The sequence below is a fragment of the Archocentrus centrarchus genome, chromosome 12, assembly GCF_007364275.1.
Source record: "Archocentrus centrarchus isolate MPI-CPG fArcCen1 chromosome 12, fArcCen1, whole genome shotgun sequence".
In the NCBI taxonomy this organism is placed as follows: Eukaryota; Metazoa; Chordata; class Actinopteri; order Cichliformes; family Cichlidae; genus Archocentrus; species Archocentrus centrarchus.
In genome coordinates, this window is record NC_044357.1 from 23,650,770 (window position 1) to 23,656,699 (window position 5,930).

Sequence of the window (5,930 nt, forward strand, 5' to 3'; positions counted from 1 at the left end):
TTTAAAGCATAAAATATTCTCTACCATGGATTTGGCTGTTTCTACTACAATTTTCCTTTTTTGCAGGAACTGGTACCTTCATTAGGTGAGGGCTATTTATATTCACTATGCATGTTTATGACATGACTCATCTTAATGTAACTGCCCAAATCCAATCACTACATTTTAAAGTTTTGCCAACAGATGCACGACCGACACTTAAAGCCCAAAGTGACGATGAAAACTGCTCAGTTGATGGAGAGTCAGTTTGAATAAAAAGGTAGGTAAAAGAGCCAGTGTAAGTCTGATAAACAGAAACAGAGCCATTAAAAAAAGAAGCGTTCTTGTATAAAATATAACGAGATCATAAATGATTCCACTTGTTCAGTTTTGTTGCTAAAATAATTGGTTACCTGAGGGCTGAACTCATTTTAGCTTTTTTCTGCGTTTCTGAATTATGACCCAACAAAACAAAAATGTAAAAACACAAATGTTACAGAGATGAGTGTCAACATTAAAGCTTACAACATAAAGTCAAGCGACTTTTTTAATATAATGCATTTAAAAACAACAGGAGTTTTCCCACAGTGCACAGAAAGGTCTTCACTACGCTGCAGGAGAGAATGAGAGAAACGCAAAGCATGACCTGCAAGTAAAAAAATAAAAAATAAAAAAGAAGCCAAAATTCTAATATTATTGAGAGCTACATAAATAAAATCACCAGTTTGAATTATATTAGCAGAAAAAAAAAGAAACAGTAAGAAGTCAGAAGTTGTGATTTATAAAATCACAGTCTGATATTATTTACCCATCAGATTTTTAAAACAGATAAATATTTTAACATAAATATGTCACATTATGTGGCGGTATAAAAAATTTGTATTATATGTAATACTTAACATGTCAAAGCCTGTGCAAAACTGGGAAGCCCTCTATATAAAGGCATATTTAAGGAGACTGTTAAGAGGAGCTATAATAAAACTACTGAACAACCTTTAAAGTGTCAGTCAGAAGAAGATGCAGAAATATGTGGAAAAATATTAGGAATGATGCCTGTTCCCACTGCTGTCACTGAGTTCTCACTGGAGTCACAGATACGATCAAAGCAGAGCTGAAGGAGACAAATACAGTCATGCAGCGACACCCAGTGGCTGCAAACAGAACTGTTTTATTTAAACACACCAGCACACATTTAGACACCGTAAACAGTGCGCTATCAGAAGAAATACACATCAATGACCTGTGCACAAAATAATGCAGGATAACAATAAGACATATTTACCTCCATAATAAAGGGAAATAAATATTTCCCCTAAAAGTCTGAAGTGTAACATATATAATGTGATGTCATTTCAATCAAGTCCAACTAAACTGTTTAGAAATGCTCTTTTATAAAATAAAATGATTGATGTAAAATGATTAATAACAGGTGGAAATCTGTGAAGCACGGGAAAAAGAAAACATCATAGCTCACATCAAACAGTTTACATCACATTTCTAAACCTCAAAAAACACAAGAACCTGTTTAGTTTGCAGCATTTGCACAAAATGAGAAATGAATCTGTACAAGCTCTCTAATCATTCTTGTCTATTTCAGCTCAACTGCAGATCCATAACCAACAAAAAATGCAGCCCAGAGCGGCTCAGTGAACATGGTCTGGACTCTGTGGAGGAGGGTCATGGTGTCAGAAACGCTGCAGAAGGACAGAATACCTGCTCTGTGGTCCAGGTACACTCCAATTCTGGAGGACTGAGGTGTGGAGATATGAGTTCTGATGCTGTTGTGTCTAAATTCGAAATAACTTCTCAAGTAATATAGCACCCAGGATCTGTCGTCATTCCCAAATCCATGTTCTGCTGATCTGCTTCTGTATGTGACTGCTATGGAAACTGCAATCCCAGACCACTTCACCTCCCAGTAACATCGTCCAGTCAGAGTCTCTTTACTCAGGACATAAAAACAGTGCAATGGGCTTCTTACTGCAGACCGTCACCATCAACAGTGTGCCAAACGAGGGTTTTTCCAGAATACTTGCTTTTCTGTTACTATCAGATAGTAAAATCTGACTGTTTGCTGTGTTTGGATCCAGTGTGATATGCTGTGAATATTTTAAGAAGTCATCTCTGGTCGTGGGTTCAGGTTGTGGCAGTAAATCATCTTCACGCTGACTCGCGGTTGCTGAGATCTTGGTCCGTTTTTCTCTGAGGATCTCCTGATGCTTCTCTCTGATTTCTGACAGAGGAGCCGTCACTTCATCAAAGGTACACAGAGGGTGAATATTGATGCTGGGTGGCTCCTCGCTGAAAGCTAATCTCGACAGTGAGGGGTACTGTTGGAGAAAGGTGATATGGTCCTGGATGTGAGAGAGCCACTCCAGCTCAGCTTTCTGCTGCTGCAGATCGACGACCTCTTGCTTTAGCTTCTCCTGAAGCTCTCTGACTGGACTCACCTCATTTTTCTGCTGGGATCTGATCTGCTGCTTTACATCAGAGCTTCTTTTCTCTATGAGGCGGATCGGATCTGTGACGATCTTCTCACTGTCCCTCGCAGCTTTATCTGCAGACTGATTGATGGCTTCCTCTTTCTCCTGAAGCACTCTGATATGTTTATCTTTGTCTTTAATTTTCTGCTCGATTTTCTGCTGACTCACCCCGAGCTCTCTCTGCTTCTCACTCATTTCTGCTGCAGCTGAAACTGTTTCATGGCCTCGATGTTCATCCATGGCGCACAGATAACAGATACAGTGCTGATCGGTGCGGCAGAAGATCTTCATCACCTCATCGTGCCGAGAGCAGACGATCGCCTGGAGCTTCACTGAGGAGTCGACCAGTATGTGTTTCTTTAAGCCAGCTATGTTATAGTGAGGCTGGAGGTGCTGCTCACAGTAAGAGACCAGACACTGCAGACAGGACTTGGTGGCATTCATCGTTCTGTCAGTGCAGAAATCACAGCTCACATCTCCAGGTCCAGCATAGCAGTGATCAGCAGGAGCAGCTTGGAGTCCAGTCTTCTTCATCTCCTCCACCAACTCTGCTAACATGGTTTTTCCCCAGAGCAGGCCTCGGTATGAAGGTCTGTCTGCACTGAGGACAGCTGTGGGTGTGCTTCTGATCCTCTCCATCCCAGCAGCCTTTAATACAGTTCATACAGTAGTTGTGTCCACAGGGGAGAGTCACCGGATCCTTCAGCAGATCCTTCAGCAGATCCAAACAGATCGAACAGCAGAGTTTGTCCTGGTTCATCTGAATTCCTCGCTGCGCCATTTTAATTCCTTCAGACCGTGACTGTAAAAAAATTGTTTCGCTTTGAAAAATTAAAAGTCACTCTCGTTTTTCCTGTTCACCTGCTCTCACGCACCAGATGTGCTTTACGTTCTGGTTACACCCATCCGTAATGGTGCAGATCTGTGATAGGTGCAGGCCAGGGCGTAGGAATGAGTTTATTATTGGCAGGGACACATCAGAAACCTGACAGATCTGTAAGAGCAAAGCATAAAAAATGCTATTTGAGCTTCTACTTTCTTCGGTCTCAAATGTTTCTTGGAAAAATAGTGTTGTGTACACCTATGTTACAGGCAGAGCCTTCCCCTTTAGGATTGCAGCCTTGTGGGGGATGTATTCCAAGTGGGAGGTGCCATGTTGTAGGCTTGGAGGGACCGCCCATGTGTTAGTTGTCCTCTGCGCCGCCCTGGGTTGTGTGTTGCGGGCTAGCGCAGGAGAGGGAAAGAAAAAGTGTGTTCGGGGACGGATGAAAAGAAATAAAGTTTTGTTGCTGAAATCGTGGGAGTTGCTGTCTTTCTACGCCTGGCGGAAGCTGACCCGCTGTGAAGAAGCAGGCTTGTTACCCACTACGAGCCGAGTGAAGAATACGCCAGGGGTCTCCTTACCACGGTTGGGAGCCGCGATCTGGTCGGGTAACACTGGGGGCTCTTGTCCGGGATTAAGCTCCGCAAAGGACGGCGAGAGAGAGAGTGCTCCGAACGAGAGAGAAAATGGCAGCACGCGAGGATGCCGAGCACAACACCAAGGTAATGCACCTTAGCAGGAGCGCTAACCCATTTTTGCCGGAGCACACGGAGACTGCTAAAGTTAATATGGACTCGCCCGATAAAGTGTATGCTAAACGATATAGTAGCAACCCTTTCGTCACAGGCATGGAGCTAACATTAGCCGCTAATGAAGAAGCCGCTGATATGTTACAGAGTGAGGCTGCATGGCATCTCACCCCGCCACCCTCCACGCACACCAACCCCTTCTTAACACCAGAGGCGTCACAGAAGGCAGTTTGTGGTGATTTCAATTACCGTCACTATCCAAACTGTGACAGCTCTATAAACATGGCATCCACACCAGTTAAAGCTGCACCCTGTGGCACAGATCAGCATCCTACTGAGTTCGTTACACCCACTGTATGTGACCAGCCAGCCATTTCGCTCACGGCTATGAACCGTAACCGTTGCGCTCCTGTAAAAGCCCAGTTTACTGAGCCTGCTGATCCATGTATCGTGCCATGCACACCCCAGCCTGTACAACTCAGCCCTAAAATGCTGGCTCGGGATTGCTGCTCCTCCACCCCTTACGTAGCAGCAGCGCCAGCTGGGGAGCTTGGATTCTATGAACATGGCCAACATAGCGCAAAGCAAGTCAGGCCAGTGCCACGTTACTGTCACTCTAGTGCGGCGCATGATAGTGACTCTGTAGACAGTAGTGACGATGAACATTACAGAGGCAAAGAAAAAATTCCTGTACTGCAGCCAGGTCACTTTGATGGATCAGGTTAATGGAAAGATTTTCTTTATCAGTTTGAGAATTGTGCAAAGGCTAACCGCTGGACAGAGAGGACTATGGCTGTCCAACTCAGATTCAGCTTGAGGGGCGCGGCTGGCGCCATAATCCACAAAAACCCCAAATCTGCTCGTTGGAGCTATGGGAGGATTGTGGAGGAGGTAGAGGTTGCCTATGGGCCATGTTCAGAACATGCAGCAGCCATCGGCATTGAGTTAAGACAGAGACTCAGGAAACCCGGTGAAGCCTTGCACACCCTCAGAGATGACATTTACGAAAAAGTTTCTATTGTGTATGCCGATCGATCCGAGAGGGAGCAAGACCGCATTGGTGTAGAAATTTTTATCAATGCTGTGGCAGATGCTGAAATGATCCAGAAATTACTGGAGGAACAGCCACGCACCCTGGCCAAAGCATATGGAATTGCCCACCAATTTGAGACAACCAGGAGGGCCGCCAGGGCAGTCACGCAGCTGATGAGGCCAGGCACCAGGGGCTCAGCAACACAAGCGGTTCGGGCTGCTATGGTACGGGAGAATGTGCACATGCTAAAATATAAACCATCAGAGAGAGCACACAGACCTCAGCAGCATGGGCAGCAGAATCCAAGCATGCATGACAAATTGAACAGGAGAGAAGCTGTCTGTCACAACTGCTCGGGCATAGGACACCTATGGAGGAACTGTCCCTCCCCTCGTCCTCGTGCACAAAAGCCACTAAGGGCCAGCAGGGACCAGACCTCTGACCCAGGTGCTGTGGTCATTTGCAACAAAAATCGCGGAGATGTGATGTGTGTTGAGATACTGGTGCATGGGCTGGAACTATGTGGTTTGCTGGACTCTGGTGCACGGAGGAATGTGTTGCCCCTCCACCATTTTGACACCATTCCCATAGACTCCAGGCCCCAGACACAGCCATCCACTGCTCAGGTCCTACAGGGCATCAACCCAGAGGGTTTGGCTGTCCTTGGAGAGGTTGTCCTGCCGGTGCATGTCGGTAGCAGGGTCACGGACGTGAACTTCATCCTGGCTGACATGGCTGAGAGCACCGAAGTTATTCTGGGGCACCCTTTCCTGCAAGAAGCAGGCGCTTGTCTAGACTATGGCCGCAGTGAGGTAACCCTTTTCGACGAAAAGGTACCCCTCTTTAAATCATACTACCGACCC

General features: G+C 45.7%; 1 pseudogene; it reads right to left on the minus strand.

Moving 5' to 3' along the window:
• Positions 1-1,890: 1,890 nt before the first annotated feature.
• On the minus strand, positions 1,891-3,243 carry LOC115789829 (tripartite motif-containing protein 16-like; annotated as a pseudogene).
• Between the last annotated feature and the right edge of the window lie 2,687 nt (positions 3,244-5,930).